Source organism: Pongo pygmaeus, chromosome 3 (genome assembly GCF_028885625.2).
Source record: "Pongo pygmaeus isolate AG05252 chromosome 3, NHGRI_mPonPyg2-v2.0_pri, whole genome shotgun sequence".
Taxonomy (NCBI): Eukaryota; Metazoa; Chordata; class Mammalia; order Primates; family Hominidae; genus Pongo; species Pongo pygmaeus.
Genome location: NC_072376.2, coordinates 97651796 through 97671760, shown reverse-complemented (window position 1 = coordinate 97671760; position 19965 = coordinate 97651796). Strand labels below are relative to the sequence as shown.

At 37.6% G+C, this 19965-nt stretch overlaps 1 pseudogene; it reads right to left on the bottom strand.

Moving 5' to 3' along the window:
• The window catches only part of LOC129034566 (quinone oxidoreductase-like protein 2), a 110271-nt pseudogene that overhangs the window by 6713 nt on the left and 83593 nt on the right, over positions 1-19965 (bottom strand).

Genomic DNA, 19965 nt, shown 5'->3' with positions numbered 1-19965 from the left:
AGATACATTGCATCAATACCTAGTTTATTGAGAATTTTTAGCATGAAGGGGTGTTGAATTTTATTGAAGGGCTTTTCTGCATCTATTGAGAGATAATCATGTGGTTTTTGTCATTGGTTCTGTTTATGTGACAGATTATGTTTATTGATTTGTGTATATCGAACCAGCCTTGCATCCCAGGTATGAAGCCAACTTGATCATGGTGGGTAAGCTTTATGATGTGCTGCTGGATTCAGTTTGCCAGTATTTATTCAGGATTTTTGCATCAATGTTCATTAGGGATATTGGCCTGAAATTTTCTTTTTTTGTTGTGTCTCTGCCAGGTTTTGGTATCACGATGATGCTGGCCTCATAAAATGAGTTAGGGGGGAGTCCCTCTTTTTCTATTGTTTGGAATAGTTTCAGAAGAAATGGTACCAGCTCCTCTTTGTACCTCTGGTAGAATTTGGCTGTGAATCCATCTGGTCCTGGGCTTTTTTTGGGTGTAGGCTATTAATTACTGCCTCAATTTCAGAGCTTGTTATTGGTCTATTCAGGGTTTCAACTTCTTCCTGGTTTAGTCTTGGAAGGGTGTATGTGTCCAGGAATTTATTCATTTCTTCTAGATTTTCTATTGTATTTGTGTAGAGGTTCTTATAGTATTCTCTGATGGTAGTTTGTATTTCTGTGGGATCCGTGGGGATATCCCCTTTATCATTTTTTATTGTGTCTATTTGATTCTTCTCTCTTTTCTTCTTCATTAGTCTGGCTAGTGGTCTATTTTGTTAATCTTTTAAAAAAAACCAGAGCTCTGGGATTCATTGATATTTTTGAAGGGTTTTTCATGTCTCTGTCTCCTTCAGTTCTGCTCTGATCTTAGTTATTTATTGTCTTCTGCTAGCTTTTGAACTTGTTTGCTCTTTCTTCTCTAGTTCTTTTAATTTTGGTGTTAGGGTGTTGATTTTAGATCTTTCCTGCTTTCTCCTGTGGGTATTTAGTGCTATAAATTTTCCTTTAAACACTTCTTTAGCTGTGTCCCAGAGATTCTGGTACATTGTGTCTTTGTTCTCACTGGTTTCAAAGAACAAACTATCACTGTTTGCTGGCAATATAATTGTTTACCTCAAAAACCTTAAAGACTCCTCTAGAAAGCTCCTAGAACTGATAACAGAATTCAGCAACATTTCCTGATACAAGATTAATGTACACAAATCAGTAGGTCTTCTATATACCAACAGCAAACAAGCAGAGAATCAAATAAAAAATCAACCCCTTTTACAATAGCATAAAACACACAAACACACACACTTAGGAATATACCTAACCAAGGAGGTGAAAGACCTCTACAAGGAAAACTACAAAATACTGCGGAAATAAATTATAGATGACGCAAGTAAATGGAAACACATCCCATGCTCATGGATGGGTAGAAGCAATACTATGAAAATGACCATACTGCCAAAAGCAATCTACAATTTCAATGTAATCCCCATCAGAATACCACCATCATTCTTCACAGAATTAGAAAAAAAATTATAAAATTCATATGGAACCAAAACAGACACTGCATAGCCAAAGCAAGACTAAGCAAAAAGAAAATATCTGGAGGCATCACACTACCTGATTTCAAATTATAATATAAGGCCATAGTCACCAAAACAGCATGGTACTGGTAGAAAAAGAGGCATATAGATGAATAGGACAGAATAGAGAACCCAGAAATAAGCCCAAATACATCCAACTGATCTTTGACAAGGCAAACAAAAATAAAGTGGGGAAAGGACACCCCTTTCAACAAATGATGCTGAGATAATTGGCTATCCATATGTAGGAGAATAAAACTGTATCCTCATCTCTCACCTTATACAAAAATCAACTCAAGGTGGATTAAGGACTTAAATCTAAAACCTGAAACTATAAAAATTTTAGAAGATAACATTGGAAAAACCCTTCTAGACACTGGCTTAGGCAAGGATTTCATGACCAAGAACCCAAAAGCAAATGCAATAAAAACAAGCTAAATAGCTGAACTTAATTAAACTGAAGAGTTTTGGCATGGCAAAAGCAACAGTCAGCAGAGTAGACAGACAACCCATAGAGTGGGAAAAAATCTTCACAATCTATACATCTGACAAAGGACTAGTATCCAGAATCTACAATGTACTCAAACAAATTAATAAGAAAAAACTAACAGTCCCATCAAAAAGTGGACTAAGGACATGAATCGACAATTATCAGAAAAAGATATACAAATGGCCAACAAACCCATGAAAAATGTTCTACATCACTAATGATCAGGGAAATGCAAATCAAAACCACAATGCAATACCACCTTACTCCTGCAAGAATGGCCATAATCAAAAAATCAAAAAGCAGATGTTGGCATGGATGCAGTGATCAGGGACCATTTTTACACTGCTGATGGGAATGTAAACTAGTACAGCTACTATGGAAAATGGTTTTTAAAGAACTAAAAGTAGAACTACCATTTGAGTCAGCAATCCCACTACTAGATATCTACCCAGAGGAAAATAAGTCATTATACAAAAAAGATACTTGCACACGCATATTTATAGCAGCACAATCACAATTGCAAAATCGTGGAACCAACCCAAATACCCATCAATCAACAAGTGGATAAAGAAACTGTGGGGTATATGTATACAATGGAATACTACTCAGCCATAAAGAGGACTGAATTAATGGCATTTGAAGCAATCTAAATGAGATTGGAGACTATTACTCTAAGTGAAGTAACTCAGGAATTGAAAACCAAACATCATATGTTCTCACTGATACATGGGAGCAAAGCTATAAGGACGCAAAGGCAAAAGAATGATGCAGTGGATTTTGGGGACTTGAGGAGAAGGGTGGGAGTGGGGTGAGGATTAAAAGACTATACACTGGGTATAGTGTACACTACTTAAGTGAGGGTGCACCAAAATCTCAGAAACCACCACTAAAGAACTTACTCATGTAACCAAATACCATCTGTACTCCAGTAACCTATGGGAAAAATAAGAGAAATGTGGAATATCTACTCTGGATCCTTCTGTGGAAATTGGAATGTTATAAGTGACTATGAACTAACTCTCTTGAGTGTTATCCTCCTAGTAACTCAAACATGGAGAACTAAACTACTGGCAGAATCAGGATGGAAATAGTTTTTGGTGTAAAACTAGTTCCTATGGCTACAGAAGAAAAGTAGCTCTCACATAGAAAGAACCTAATGTGCAGGAGCAACAAAGGACGACACCCTCTGAAAGACTGAGCATCACAAATGGTTCTCTCTTGGCCATGGAAAAGTACTGTTTTCATATCGTTTACATCTTCCACCATCTACACTGTAATTCCATAGAGTTACCCAAATCTTTGCACAAAGCCTCATAGAGCATTATATGATATTCATGTGGAACATGAAGCACTTGCCTTTCTCAATGTACCTTCTTGGAAGCAGCAGCTCCTACTGAGGGCTCTGCATCTGGAAGTCCCAGGAAGAGATCAGCAGAGAAAAAGGTGGCCCACCTAGGAAACAGAAGCAGCAAGGGAGAGCACTCGATACCAATGAGTACCAGCTGCGGAACACCTCAGAGCACAAGTGAGACCCTCTACCCACCCATCATTTGGCCAGGAAGTATCAAAATGCTGTAAAGCCAGACCTGATTTTCAGCTTATATTCTGAGCCCCCAAAAATGACTACTTTAACTGGAAAGGAACAAAATAAAATCCTGCCCATGGTCTCAGCCCTCCAAGGAGAATGCTCCTAGCTGTGAGAGTGCAGATGCAGGACTGAGCATTTAAGTTAGATGGAGAGCAGCAAGGCCATGCAAACACACAAAAGTGATTTCTCTGGAACAAACGTAGCAGGCAGCCAGGATTTTCAGAGCAGATTGGAGTGAAGTGTGACATTTTGTGAAAATCAATAGGTGAAGATATTGTGTTGAAGGGAAACATGGAGTAAAATAAGAGACAAAGTGATAAATAGTAAACCCTTATACAAGAATGCAGCCATGGCAGATATTATATTCTCTAGTTGTCACCGATCTTTTCTGTAAACAATAAGCTCCAATTATAACTAAAAGACAGCAGTTACTACCCTCTGTTAGAGCAGACAGTTGCTAAGTGGGTAAGTTCTGGCCAATGAAATGCAAGCAGAAGCACTCAGTGGGATTCTTGGGAAGGCTGATTGAAGCTATATGCCTCTTTGTAAGTCACTGTTATCCTTCCTTTTTTCTTCCTGTGTTCTGTAACTTGGACATGACAGCTGGAAGATCAATAACCTCCCAAGACTATGAGGTGACCTTCAAGATGGAAGCACACACTGGGATGCAGGAGCTAAAACTGAGAAAAAGCCTGACTCCCTGATGACTATGGAGCTACCAAATTCACTTTGCACTCTTCTATTTCTGGATTTCTTTTGCAATAGAGAAAAATAAACATCTGTTATTATATTTAAGTAACTATTATTTTAAGTTTTCTGTAATTTGGCTACACCTAATCCTAAGTGATATAATAACATCTGGCATGACTGTCCTACAGCGTAGAATCTGTAGGACAGTAATGCCCAGAAGATACACAAGTGAACATCAGGGCAAGTCGAGGAAGTGTACAGACCAGAAAGGAACTGTTAACTTGGGTATATACTGTTGTTACTGAGAAATATCTAAGTATAGGATTCAAAGCCCTTGTACATTTGCACATAAAATATGTTTGTAGAAAATCATATCATTTTTATTCTAGAATATAAGTTCTGTCATTCTGAACAAATCCTTTTGTCATCTTCTTAAAGTTTAGAGATAAAGAAACTCACCAGTAGTTATAGGGCCTGGGACTCTGTCTCATATGATCAAGTATCTGGTGCCTATAGTGAGCTATCTGGTGCCTATAGTGAGCTAAAACACACATCAGCAGCACTGTCTATATAAATATATAAAGCTGGACCACCAACTAGTGGCTAGATCTACAACAATGACATTTAAAGACTTATTCCTAAGTATGACACGTTATTCAGTCACCATAGAAAGCAATGCAAATATAAAGCATGGTCTCGTCCCTTAATCTGCTTACATTCAATTATGTGCTGGGCATCTACGATGCATGAGTACATACTAGACACTAGAGACAGAAAGTTTATAAGAGGAATTCTCTGCACTCAAGGAACCAACAATTTAGAAAGAAATAAACAGTATTATGAAAGGGAAGGGCCTTAAAATTCATAGGAAAGGAACTGATCAGTCACATGAGAGTAAGGAAATGCTCTCACACAATGACACATTGTAAAAATTTATTTAGCTCAGCAAGAAACTTTAGGTACAGGTAGTGTGTGGACCCAGGCAGGGAAAGTCATGCATAAAGCAGAAAGATTAGGGAGGCCAAGGTATATTTAGAGTATAACTGGTTTGTTGAATGAGTGGCATTTGATGGGATATACACAGGCAACATTATTTTTCTCCCATCACAGGGTTTAACATGCGTCTCTGGATCTTCTCTGCCCCTAGCCCTTTATTGCCATCATGGGCAAAACCCATCACTTTTCAGTCATTTTCAGCTATAAAAATAGTTTCAATATCAGATATTAAAAATTACAGGCCACATAAATCAAAATCTTAGTCTAATCAAAATTTAGTCTAATCCGGTCTAGAAGTGTTTCAGGCATTAAAGAAATGCTCAATAAATATTCATTGAAGAACTGAGTTAATCACACCTCATTTGCAATCTCTCTCTTCTCCCCAGCTCATGACTCCCAGACCTGCAGTAGGTAGGGAGCTTGGTCTGTTTTCTCATTTCTCCTACTCTATCTTTTCCCCATCCTTCCAAGCTTCCCCAAGGTAGGGAATAAAGAGAAGAGGATTCAGAAGACAGGGGACAGAGGTCTTATTTGGCCAATATGTTTGTGTTTCTCTTGGCTGACTCCAGCTGGATAGCATGCTCTTTATGGAGAATGTTCAAATGCTGGTTGTTTCATGAAATACTAGGGAATTCTTTAGAGATCTCCCTGATTTCTCTAGAGAATTCTGCAGTGTGTTCATTTCAAGAAGACAACTCCCCCGTCTGCCTCCAATATTCGGCAAACCCCATCAAGCTCCTGCCCCTGAATGTACACTCTCATACAGAGAATACAAATGGATCCCCCTCACCTCTGCGGGAGTTAGTTCCTTCCTCCACACCATCCACTTGGTCCATAGGAAATTCTCACAACCTTGCCCTGACAATGCTGTTTCTATCGACTATTGCCTTGTTGCCTTCTTATTGGTACTTCCCTCAGCCTACTGCCATTCAAATTCAACAAGGTGATAAAAATTACCAGGCTCTGTGTTCACATATGTTTCTAGTCCCCAAAGGATATTTTCCCTAGGAATCCAATTCTCTGCTTCAGTACATTCCAGAGCCCAAGCCAGCAATTCCATAGTACACTGAACAACTAGCAAGGTTGTAAGATTTGGGGTTTCCCTCTTTCAGACACCTCTGATCTCTATGACGAATACTTTCAATGATTCCTCACATAACTTGGGGAAGAGGATGCAGTCCCTCTGATTTTCATGGAGAGAGGGGAAATACCACAGCATCATTTACCACTAGCAATTCTCCTAATTTCCAATCAACTGTTTTTTAAATTTCTAGTTTTCTGTTGTATAGGCTGGAGGTGGATTATGGAAAATGATAGTTACAAACCCATTTTGCTATTAGAAATGTCTATAGAAATGTTTAGCAGCTCTCTTTAGAAGCTGTAAATACTGATCACCTACCACCTTCAAACTTTAGCAGAAATTCTAAGACAACAAGAAAAGTCCCATTGTACATTCACTAACATGGGCAATATCTATGTTCAGCTCAGTGTGCCAGGGGCTTAAGGTATAAACTGGAGAGTTCCCAGATACAAAGCTAAATAGCTAAGTAGTGGCTAGATCATAAAGGATTTTGTATGCCATGCTGGAAAATTTTGGCTCATTTTAAAAGCATTTCAGAACCATTGAAGTTTTAAGCAGGAAAGTGAAAAGGTTACATTTGCATTTTAGCATGTATTCTGACTGCATGAGGGAGAATGGATTAAGTGTGGGCAATATTCTAATCTGACCAGTTGTAGAAAGCTGTAGCAGTAATCCAGGAAGATGATCACACCCTAAGCTCAGGAATTGAAGATGCCATGAAGAGGTAGAAGAAAGAGATATTAAGATGGCATAGGACTTCACGTTTACATGTTAAGGAGGCAGTTGGTAAGTATGAAGGGAGAGTCACAGATGATGACCCTATTTGTGATTGAACACCTGTTTAGATGATGGAGACACTCACCATAATAGAAACCTTGAAAAAGGATGATTTGGCATGGAAGATGATGAATTCAAACTGTGAGAAGGACATGAGCAGTGCAAGGTTGTAAATGACACTTGGTAAAGAAGAGGCATAGTTACAGTGCGTGCCATACGGGTGCAGAGGAAAGGTAGACTCCCTGGGTCTTGTGTGGGCAGAAATGTCCTTGGGAGGAACAGAGATTTGTCTTGCACCTCTAAAATCAGGAAGGAGGTCAATAGATAGAGGGAAAGAATGAGGACATTAATGGTAAGGAAACATCATCAGCTAAGTCACAGAAGCCAAAGAACCTTCATAAAACTGCTGCCACACAGATTGGTGATGAGATTGTGGTATTTAGCAAGCTGGTAGAAATTAGTAAAGATCTGTGTTTTAATAGCAGAGACATTCAGCATACACAAAATACTGAGGGAAAGCAATAAACAACCCTATTTCTCTCCTCTGGATTATTACATTCAGCACGAATAGCATAGGGCCAAGTTCACTATATTTTGCATAATCTTTTCCTTAAAATAAGACAAGTCTCTCTTTCCTATCTGGCAATTTGATGGTGTCTATCATAAAGAAGTATATTAGTGAATATGAATACTTAAAGCAGGAACAATTGAACTTGGAAGGCATATAAAGCTTTTAGAATGGATATTCATGTCTAACTACTCTGCCATTATTCTTGGAAGGAAGGAAGGAAAGAAGGAAGGAAGAAGAGAGAGAGAAACAAACAAGTGAATTAATAAATAAGCATTATTCTTAAAAAAAAGGAGAATCTGTAGAATTTATTTGGACCATTCAGAAGTCTTTGACAGCATTATTCAATAAAGACTGCTTTGAGAATTTAAATTAATGTAGATTTATGGTATAAAAGATGCTTTGTCATGAATGGGGAACTAGTTCTATGTCAGGGGAAAGGGGACAGTGATAAATGGGCAAACTTTTTAAAAATATTGAGGTGATTCACATGTATTCATTTAATTTTGTCCATTCAGAAATCCTATGGAAGCTATATTATTATTGCCAATAACGTGATGAGAAATCTAAATGCTGAAGACCAAGAAAATATCTCCAATTGAATCTGGAAAGGATCGCATTAACTTTATAAATCAAAGAAAAGTTTTATGATAAGGTGATTCTTAAAAATCACTTGTAAATCTGAGATTATGATCTGTAAAATCTTGGGAATCTATTTTCCTCAGAAGGACATATAGAAGACAATGCTGCTTCTATTAATTCAATCTGGTTCTTTTTGACTTTTATAATAAGAGCATTAACCCATAAAGCATTGACTTTTAAAGAATATAAGCAATATAAGAATCAGAATATAGCACTAACTATGAGCAGAGCTATTTTATTCCCTCTTTTCTTTGTGAACTTTTCATTAATACAGCTAATAACAAAAATAAAAAGGAATCCCTCTAGCTATTTTCAGTGCCTTTTAATGACTTTTCACATTGCCAAACAGTTCTGTCAGTGGAAACTCAGATTATTCCACTGAGACAGAATGATGAATTAGGCAGTGGAAGTCTGTTACATGTAGCTGAAGAGAAAGAAACAGAGTTCAGATATGATACTGATACAGTAGCCTGAGTAAATCCAATTACTTGGGACAATCAATTTCCAAATTGGCTATCAGGCCCAGCTAGGACTAAGAGTTTGTTGAAAATCCAGGTTTTTTTATGTTTTTGATTTAAAGAACCCTGCAAAGCATTCCTGTTAATGGAGCTAATCAAACTTGTTAGACCATAGTGACAACTACACTTATACAACAGCATTGTGGTTTTGCTTCTAGCTTCCATTTTAGCTGAGCTTAGTGAAAATGGGAATATAGACTTAAGGGAAAGCCAGATGGACAAATACCACAGTATATTCAATATATCTGAAGTTTCATTTTTTCATATATTGATTTTCTTGCTACATAAATTTCCTCAACTCATTCACTTGACCACATTGGACCATATCTTTCCAATTTGAAAAATGTAGATAGTTAATGATAGTATGTGATGTTTCACAAGAGAATGAAAATTCCGTTAACATAAAAAACTCCAAAACTTCTCAAAGGAAGCTTTATCGAGATAGCATACACCAATAGAAAGAAAGAGGTCCACATGTCTTGCAATTGCCGTTAAAGAGTAGGTCTTATCTTAGCTGATGGCTCAAAATGTGTTCAAATTCAAATATTATAACAGTGAAGTAAATGTAAGTAATGAAAATAATCTGAGCATTATTTTAACTATTGCAGAAAGTCAATAAGTGTATTAAATTCAGCTTCCTCTTTCTTGTTTTTATTCCTTATAGAAAAGTTTCTCCAATGCTACTTTCAAGGAATAAGGCTATCACCCAAAATACAAACTTAGTATTTGGAAAATCCTGTAATCCTGAAAAGAGAACTCTTCATAGTATAATAGTTGAGCATCAAAAATGAAGTAAGTTATTTATATCCAACCTCTCTGCTCTGTATTTTTTTCTCTCTGAGCCAATGTCTGACTCTCACGTTTGTGCACAAAGGCACAGTCATATATGTTCCTTATTTTAATTTTTCTGATGCTATTAACCCCTTTAATGGCTTTAGCCATTTTATTGCTTTAAATGAAGTTATGCATTATGTCCTTTGTTTATTCTCTATATTTTATCTTTTCCCGCTTTCCCTTGTAAAATTCCTCCATTATGGAAGTGAATCTCAATTCCTGACAGAATACAGAAGGCTCAATGCAATTCACAGTGGCACAGACCACCCAGCACTGCTCATGGCTGCCCACTCTGGCTTTCAGTGAGTGTAGCCAGAGGCAAGAGTAAGTGAAGACACATCTACAGAAAAATAGAAGGCACTTTCATATTCATTACCTGATTTCAGCCGGAAAGCAACTCTGCAAAGTTGGTAGGATATACATAACATCTCCATTTTACACATGAAAAAAGGCAGGTCTAAAGTAGTCAGGCAGATTGCTCAAGTATTGAGAGCTAGTAATCAGTGAAGTCAGATCACAAAAAAATTAGTGTTCTTTTACTAAACTACAATGTTTCCCTAAAGTACATTACAAAAGAAAGGATCTCAGCCTGGGGTATCAAGACACAGACTTGGGATTTCCATTTGTGGAGGACAAGAAAAGGAGAAGGAGTAAGAATAACTCCAAATTTTTACCTGAGCAAGTCCCCCCAAACTTCTTTATAAGTTATCCAGTTTCAGGTATTTTTTATAGCAATGCAAGAATGGACAATATGATGTGGAAATTGGGAAAACAACACACTGTTGAAAAAGCATTGAGTCTAAAACAAATTAAAAGGAAATTAGAAAATACCTGGGGACTTTTTTTGGTTGGTAAGCTATTGATTATTGCCACAATTTCAGCTCCTGTTATTGGTCTATTCAGAGATTCAACTTCTTCCTGGTTTAGTCTTGGGAGGGTGTATGTGTTGAGGAATTTATCCATTTCTTCTAGATTTTCTAGTTTATTTGCATAGAGGTGTTTGTAATATTCTCTGATGGTAGTTTGTATTTCTGTGGGATCGGTGGTGATATCCCCTTTATCATTTTTTATTGCATCTATTTGATTCTTCTCTCTTTTTTTCTTTATTAATCTTGCTAGCGGGCTATCAATTTTGTTGATCCTTTCAAAAAACCAGCTCCTGGATTCATTGATTTTTTGAAGGGTTTTTTGTGTCTCTATTTCCTTCAGTTCTGCTCTGATTTTAGTTATTTCTTGCCTTCTGCTAGCTTTTGAATGTGTTTAATGTGGCACATATACACCATGGAATACTATGCAGCCATAAAAATGATGAGTTCATGTCCTTTGTAGGGACATGGATGAAATTGGAAATCATCATTCTCAGTAAACTATCGCAAGAACAAAAAACCAAACACCGCATATTCTCACTCATAGGTGGGAATTGAACAATGAGAACACATGGAAACAGGAAGGGGAACATCACACTTTGGGGACTGTTGTGGGGTGGGGGGAGGGGGGAGGGATAGCATTGAGAGATGTACCTAGTGCTGGATGACGAGTTGGTGGGTGCAGCACACTAGCATGGCACATGTATACATATGTAACTTACCTGCACATTGCGCACATGTACCATAAAACCTAAAGTATAATAATAATAATAATAATAATAAAAAAGAAAATTCAAAAAAATCAAAAAAAAGAAAAAAATAAAAAAATAAAAAAAATTAAAAAAATAAATAAATTAAATATCTAACATAAAAAAAAAAGAAAATATCCTGGAACATTCTATCTATCACATTAGCTGCCCCTGAAATCATTATTGGGTATAATACTTGTATTTTTATTTTTTAATTGCTAATAAAAAATAATTGCCAATAAAAAAAAAAAAAAGAAAATACCTGGGGAATCTAATGGAGATGGTTAACTATATGCAGCTAGGAAGTGGCACTTCTACTGAGAAAGATCAAAATTTCAAGTAAACCAACATAATTTGCACATATCTTCAGAGAAAACAAGAGTGGATGGAGATGTGATACAGACACTGAGACTGAAGAGGGAGGAAACTGGGACCCCTGTATGGAGTACCCAAATGCTAGGTTTAGTTCCCAGCCCCAAACAGCTCTTGAGGAAGGGGTGAGTAAAGGGACTGTGGGACTTTCCCACTTTCACCATGGACCTCTGGGATCCTAGCTACAGGAGACTTCAGGTCCCTCATGGACATTTGACCTGGTAGGTGAACCTGCCCAGACAGACAGAGACAGGGCTTCAGCCAGCACAGAACTTGGGGCTTTCATGTGTGGGGCAGCTCCAACAGAGCTTGGCCATAGGCACCCATTTCCCAGGACTCCTTATCTCCCTCTGAGAAGCTCTAGCCTCAGCTGACTGCTGGGCCAGTTGAAAGTAGAGCCAGCTTCCCTTTGGGACTGGGCCACATCTGTCCTCCTGCCTATCAGATTCTCCCAGGGCCCATGCCTGGCTACCCCAGAAGAGTACGGGCCAAACACAGTCACTGCTGTACAAGCTAGGTGTTTTGCTCCACCAAGTACATTTCTGTTGTCCTGTGAGCACTTCAGATTTTCCAGTGCACCTATACCCAACCCTCAGTGTCCAGAGGATGAAGCCACAAGACATTCCCAGCACCCCAGGCTGCACTGTGCAGCTTGAGAGTGCTAAGCTAAAATTTGTGGCTGACATTTAATTGGGGGAGGAGCCAACACCCTCAGAACACTGAGAGGGATGAGACATGTAGTTCTGTGGGCTGGCACAGGAGTAGGACATGCCTCTTTCTGCAGGGCCAGTCTAGAAGTGGTGTGAACTGTCTCCCTGTACGGTCTCTACAAAAGTAAGCCCCGTAGCCTGAAACACCTAATAAAAGAAAAGCAAGTACAGTGCCAGTGATTGGAGGGGGCTCCCCAAGGCCCAGGAGTAGACCTGGTGAGAGGGTCACCTCTCCTCCCCCAACACTATAGAGTATGGCTGCAAACATGAGGAAATACATAGGAATCACAAGGCTAAGCTAGTCTATCTTCCAGCAGTTACTCTTTAGCATCATCTATTGGATCACAGCCAAATATATTTTGCTAATATATCCCCCTGTGAAACCAAGGGCAAGAATTCAGCTACAAATAAAAATCCTGCACAGAGCCTTGGCCCTCTAAAAACATTTTTAAAAATCCAACTGACTTCACTACGGTGAAGTTGGCATTCCTTTAACTTACACCACACTTAAAGGAACACCAACCCTCCCAGATGAGAAAGAATCAGCACAAGAACTCTGGCAATTCAAAAATCCAGATGGTCCCCTTCTCCAAGCAATACCACTAGCTCCCAGCAATGGTTCTGATATGGTTTGGCTGTGTCCCCACCCAAATCTCATCTTGAATTGTAGCTCCCATAATTCCCACATGTTGTGGGAGAGACTGGGTGGGAGATAATTGAATCATGGGGGTGGTTTCCCCCATACTGTTCTCATGGTACTGAATAAGCTTCATGAGATCTGATGGTTTTGTGAAGGAGAATACTTTCCCTTTTTCTCATTCTCTCTTGTCTGCCACCATGTGAGATGTGCTTCTTGCCTTCCATCATGATTGTGAGGGCATCCCCAGCCATGTGTAACTGTGAGTCCATTAAACCTCTTTTTCTTTATAAATAACCCAGTCTCAGGTACGTTTTTATCAGCAGCATAAAAATGGACTAATACAGGTTCTCAACCAGTCTGAAATGACAGATAGAGCTCATAATCCTAATGACAAAGAAGCTTATTAAGATACAAGAGAAAGTTGAAACAAAATCCAAGGAATCCAGTAACATGATCCAAGAGTTGAAAGATCAAATAGCCATGTTGAGAAAGAAGCAAACCAAATTCCTAGTGTTGAAAAATCCATTATAAGAATTCCATAATACAATCTGAAGTATTAACAGTAGAATAGACCAAGCTGAGGAAAGAATCTCAGAGCTTGAAGACCAGGTCTTTCAATCAACTCAGTCAAACAAAAATTAAGAAAAAATAATTTTAAAAAATAAACAAAATCTCCAAAAAATATGGGATTATGTTAAGAGACTAAATCTATGACTCATTGGCATTCTGAGTGAGAAGAGAGAAAAAGCAATTTGAAAAATATATTTGATGACATAGTCCACAAAAGCTTCTCCAATCTCACTTGAGATTAAAGAAACACCTTCTTTAAGAAATTATAAAGGTCTCAAATTTACAATCTAACTTAGCACCTAAAGGAAGTAGAAAGACAAAAATAAACCACCACAAAGCTAGCAGAAGAAAAAAATAATTGAAATTAGAGAAAAACTGAGTGAAATTGAGATGCAAAAATCCATACAAAAGATGAAAGAGTTTTTTTTTTTCAGAAGAATGAACAAGATTGGTAGAGTGCTAGCTAGATTAACAAACAAAAAAGAAGAGAAGATACAAGTACAAGCAGAAGTGACAAAGATGGCATTACAGCTGATCCTATAGGAAAGAAAAAGATTCTCAGACACTACTATAAAGAATTATGCACACAAATTAGAAAATCTAGAGCAAATTGGTAAATTCCTTGAAACACACATTCTCCCAAGACCGAATCAGGAAGAGATTGAAACTCTGAATAGACAAATACGGAGTTCTGAAATTGAATCAGTAATAAAAATCCTAACAACCAAAAAGAAAATCCCTAGACCATATGGATTCATAGCCAAATTCTACCAGATGTACAAAGAAAATCTGATATCAATCCAACTGAAACTATTCCAAAATATTGAAGAGAATGGGCTTCTTCCTAACCCATTCTATGAAGCCAACATCAGCTTGATACCAAAACCTGGAAGACAAACAATGCAAAAAGAAAGCTTTAGATCAATATCCTTGAAGAACATGGATGCGAAAATCCTCAACAAAATGCTAGCAAATCAAATCAAGGAATATATTAATAAAATTAATTCACCACAATCAAGTATGCTGTATTCCTGGGATGCAGGCCTGGTTCAACATATGCAAATCAGTACATGTGATTCACCACCTAAATGGAATCAAAAGCAAATAGCATATGATTCCAATAGACACGGAAGAAGCATTCAATAAAATCCATCATATCTTTATGATAAAAAAAAAAAGCTCTTAACAAACTAGACACCAAAGTAGCATACCTCAAAATAATAACAGGACATCTACGACAAATCCATAGCCAACATCAGATTGAATAGACAAAAACTGGAAGCATTCACTTTGAGAGACGGAACAAGACAAGGATGCCCTCTCTCACCACTCCTATTCAACATAGTACTGGAAGTCCTAGCCAAAGCAATCAAGAAAGAGAGGAAAATAAAAGGCATCCAAATAGGAAAAGAAGTAAATTTATTTCTCTTTGCTCATGGTATGATTCTGTGAAAGGCTCGAAAGGCTCCTAGAACTGATAAATGACTATAGTAAAGTTTCAGGATACAAAATCAATGTACCAAAATCAGTATCATTTTTATATATATATATATATATATCAATAATGTACAGACTGAGAGTAAATCAAGAAAATAATCCAATTTACAATTGCCACAAGTAAAATGAAAAACCTAGGAATACATCTCAACAAGGAGGTAAAAGATCTCTATGAGAAAAACTGTTGATGAACGAAATCAGAGGTGACACAAACAAATAACAAACATTATATGCTCATGGATTGGAAGAATAAATACTGTTTAAATGGTCTTACTGCCAAAAGAAATTCATATGTAAGTGCCTGTCAAACTACAATGTCATTCTTCACAAGATTAGAAAAACTATTCAAAAGTTCATATGGAACAAAAAAGAGCTCAAATAGCCAAAGCAATCATAAGCAAAAAGAATATAGCTGGCGGCATCACATTGCCCAACTTCAAACTATACTATATGCCTACAGTAATCAAAACAGCAAGTTATGGGTAAAAAAGTTAAAAAAAAAAAAAAGTAAAGAAAAAGTAGGCACATAGACCAGTGGAACAAGACAGAGAACCTAGAAATAAAGCCGCACATCTCCAGGCATGTGATCTTCAAGAAAGTCAACAAAAAACAGAGAAAAGGACTCAGTATTTAATAAATGCTGTTGGGATAACTGGACAGCTGTATGCAGAAGAATGAAACTGGTCTCTGTCTTTTACTGTACATAAAAATTAACTCAAGATGGGTTAAATATTTAAAAATTAACTCAAGATGGGTTAAAGATTTAAATGAAAGATGTCAAACTATATGAATCCTAAAAGAAACCTAGCAAACACCATTCTAGACATTGGACTTGGGAAAGAATTTATGACCAATTCCTCAAAAGCGACTGCAACAAAAATAAAAACTGATATGTGGGACCTAATTGAAATAAAAAGTTTCTGCCTAACAAAAGAAACTATCAACAGAGTAAACAGATAACTTACAGAATAGGAGAAAATGTTCACAAACTATACATCTGACAAAGGTCTCATATCCAAAATCAATAAAGATCTTAAACAAATCAAGAAAAAAAAAGTAATGCCATTAAAAATGGATCAAGTATGTGAAAAGACTTTACCTCTCAAAAGAAGACATATAAGTGAGCAATAAACATGAAAAAATGCTCAACATCACTAATTATTAGAGAAATGCAAATCAAAACCACAATGAGATGCCATCCCACACTAGTCAGATTGGCTACTATTAAAAAGTCAAAATATAACAGAGCTGGTGAGGCTGCAGGGAAAAGGGAACACATATGCCATTAGTGGCAATGTAAATTAGTTCAGCCACTGTGGAAAACAATTTGGAGATTTCTCCTAAACATGAAACAGATCTACCATTAGAACCAGCAATCCCAGTACTGGGTATATACCCAAAAGGAAATAAATCACTCTCCGAAAAGGCACATCACTTGCATGTTCATCATAGCACTATTTACAATAACCAAAGACATGAAATCAACCTAGGTGCCGATCAACAGTGATTTGAAAAAAGAAAATGTGTTACATATGCATATGGAAATACTAGGCAGCCATAAAAATAGAATGAAATAATGTCTTTTGCACCTGTAGTCCTTTATTCTAAGCAAATTAGCACCAGAACAGGAAACCAAGTACCACATGTTCTTACTTATAAATGGGAGCTAAATATGGAGCACACATCTACATAGATATGGAAACAATAAAAAATGGGTAACAGTAAGTGTGTGGAGTAAGGAGAGGGCTGTGGGTTGAAAAACTACATATTGGGCTCTATCCTCACTACCTTTGTGATGAGATCTGTACCCCAAATCTCAGCACCACACAATATACCCATGTAACAATCCTGCCAATATTCCCCCTGAATGTAAAATAAAAGTTGACAGGGCAGAGCAGCGTGTTAGAATAAAAGCCTAAACCTTTAATCTGCCCAACAGGAACACCAAATTTTAACAAGTATCTGCACACCGAAAAACATAGTCACAAGAACCCAAAATCAGGTGAGCAATCACAGTACCTGGTTTTAACTTCCTATTGCCAAAAGGGACATTGAAGAGGGTAAGAGATATTCTTAAATTGTCAGAGGCACCCCTCTGCCATCCCTCAGCAGCAGCCATGCAATGCAAAGAGTCTAAGCACCTGGGAAAGGTAGAGTGCAGTGACTGGGAGACTTAACATTTTAACTCAGTGCTGCCTTGTCACACTGTAGAGCAAAGCTGTGCTGGGCTCAGCCAGCATGCACACATGGAAGGAGCATTTGGACCAGATCTAGGCAGAGGGGAATCATCCATTCCAGCAGTCAGAACTTGAGTTTCTCAGAAAGCATCACCACCCTTACTTAGATCCTGAATCAAAGTGCTCTCAGGATCTAAGTAAATTTCAAAGGCAGTCTAGGACAAAAGGACTTCAATTCCTCATGCTTAGCTGGTCTCAGAGCCAGAGGAGGGCCAGGCCATGCAGCTCACAACAATGAATGTGACTTCTTCCTTCTGCTTAGGGAGAGAAAAGCAAGAGTCAAGAGGACAATGTCTTGTATCTTGGATACCAGCTCCACCACCATATGATAGGGTACCATGCAGAGTTGTGAGACCCCAATTCCAGGCTCTAGCTCATGGATGATGTTTACAGACACACCCTGCACCAAAACGGAACCCATCCTCTTGAAGGACAGGACCCAATCCTAGCATAATTCATCATCTTCCAACTAAAGAGACCATGGGCCCTGAATAACCAGCAATGGACCCTGAATAATCAGCATACCCAGGGAGTAAGCTGTGTACCTTGAGCTCTGAAACGTGCCAACTTCAGTTGTAACCCAGCACATTCCCAGCTACGGTGGCTATGGTGAGAGACTCCTGTTTGTATCTCTGGGTATACCCTGTATACCTCCTATTTGTATCTCCGGATATATCCTGTTTGTATCTCTGGATCCTCCCAGGACCTATAGGAACTAATCTTCCTGAATGAAAGATCAGAAAATCTGGATGGCTTAGCTACTAGTTGATCATACAGGCCTAGAGCATTGAGTAAACATACATGGTAGTGGTTATATTGGGCCTTGGGTGACAGCCAGTGCTATGCTGGCTTCAGGTCTGACCCAGCACAATCCCAGTTGTGGTGGCCCCAGGGATGCTTGCATCACCATCACCAGTTCCAGGTGGCTCAGCTCAGAGAGAGAGACTCTATTCCTGTGGGAGAAAGTAAGAGAAAAGAACAAGAGTTTCTGCCTGATAATTTAGAGAATGCTTCTGGATCTTATCCAAGACCACTATGGCATTATCTCTATAAGTCTACAAAAACCACAGCTTTATTGAGCTTGGGGCTGAAGTCCCTTCAAACAAATTGAAAGCCTTCTCAGGAAGGACAGGTACAAACAAGCCCAGACTACAAAGACTACAGTAAGTAACTAACTCTTCAATGCCTGGACATGGATGAATATTTACAAGCATCAAAATTACCCAGGAAAACATGACTTCATAGAATAATAAATTACCAGGGAAAAATCCTGGAAAGACAGAAATAGGTGACCTTTCAGACAGATAATTCAAAAGAGTTGTGTTAAGGAAAATCAAAAAGACTCAAAGTAACACAGAGAAGAAATTTGGAATCCCATCAGATAAATTTAACAAAGAGATCGTTACAATTTAAAAGAATCAAACAAATTCTAGAGTTGAAAAATGCAATTAACATACTAAAGAATGCATCAGGGTCTCTTAATAGTAGAATTGATGAAGCAAAAGCAAGAATTAGTGAGCTTGAAGACAGACTATTTGAAAATACACAATCAAAGGAGACAAAAGAAAAAATTTTAAAAATGAAGCACACCTACAGAATCTAGATAACAGCCTCAAAAGGGTAAATCTAAGAGTTATTGGCCTTAAAGAGGAGGCAGAGAAAGAGACAGAGATAGAAAGTTTATTCAAAGAGATAATATCAGAGAACTTCCCAAACCTAGGTAAAGATATCAAAATCCAAATAAAAGAAAGGTATAGAATGCTAAGCAGATTTATCCCAAAGAAGACTACCTCAAGGCATTTAATAAACTCCCAAAGGTCAAGGATGAAGAAAGGATTATAAAAACTGTATAAGAAAAGAAACAAAGCACATACAATGGAAAGCTTCAATACAACTGGCAGCACACATTTCAGTGGAAACCTTACAGGCCAGAAGAGAGTGGCATGACATATATGAAGTGCTGGGAAAAGGAAACCCTACCCTAGAATAGTATATCCAACAAAAAATTTTCTCAAGCATGAAGAAGATACAAAGACCTTTTCAGAAAAATAAAAGCTGAAGGATTTTGTCAACAGGACAAGTCTAGATCTAGTTCTTATACGACTAGACCTGTCCTATAAGAAATGCTAAAAGGAGTTATTCAATCTGAAAGAAAGGGATGTTAATGAGGAAGAAGAAATTATGTGAAGGTACAAAACTCACTGGTAAAAGTAAGCACACAGAAAAACAAATATTATAGTGCTGTAATCATGGTGTGTACACTACTCATGTTAAGTAGAAAGATTAAAGAATGACAAATCAAAAATAATAACTACAACAACTTTTTAAGACATAGTACAATAAGATATAAAGAGAAAGGAAAAGCTAAAAGATGAGAAAATAAAGTGTAGAGTTATTATTTTCTTTTTGCCTGATTCTTTGTTTCTTTGTTTATGCAATCACTGTTGTCATCAGTTTAAAACAATGGGTTATAAGATAGTATTTACAAGTTTTATGGTAACCTATGATCAAAAAACATACATATCTGTGATAAATATTGAAGCAAAAATACTCAACAAAATACTAGCAAACTGAATTT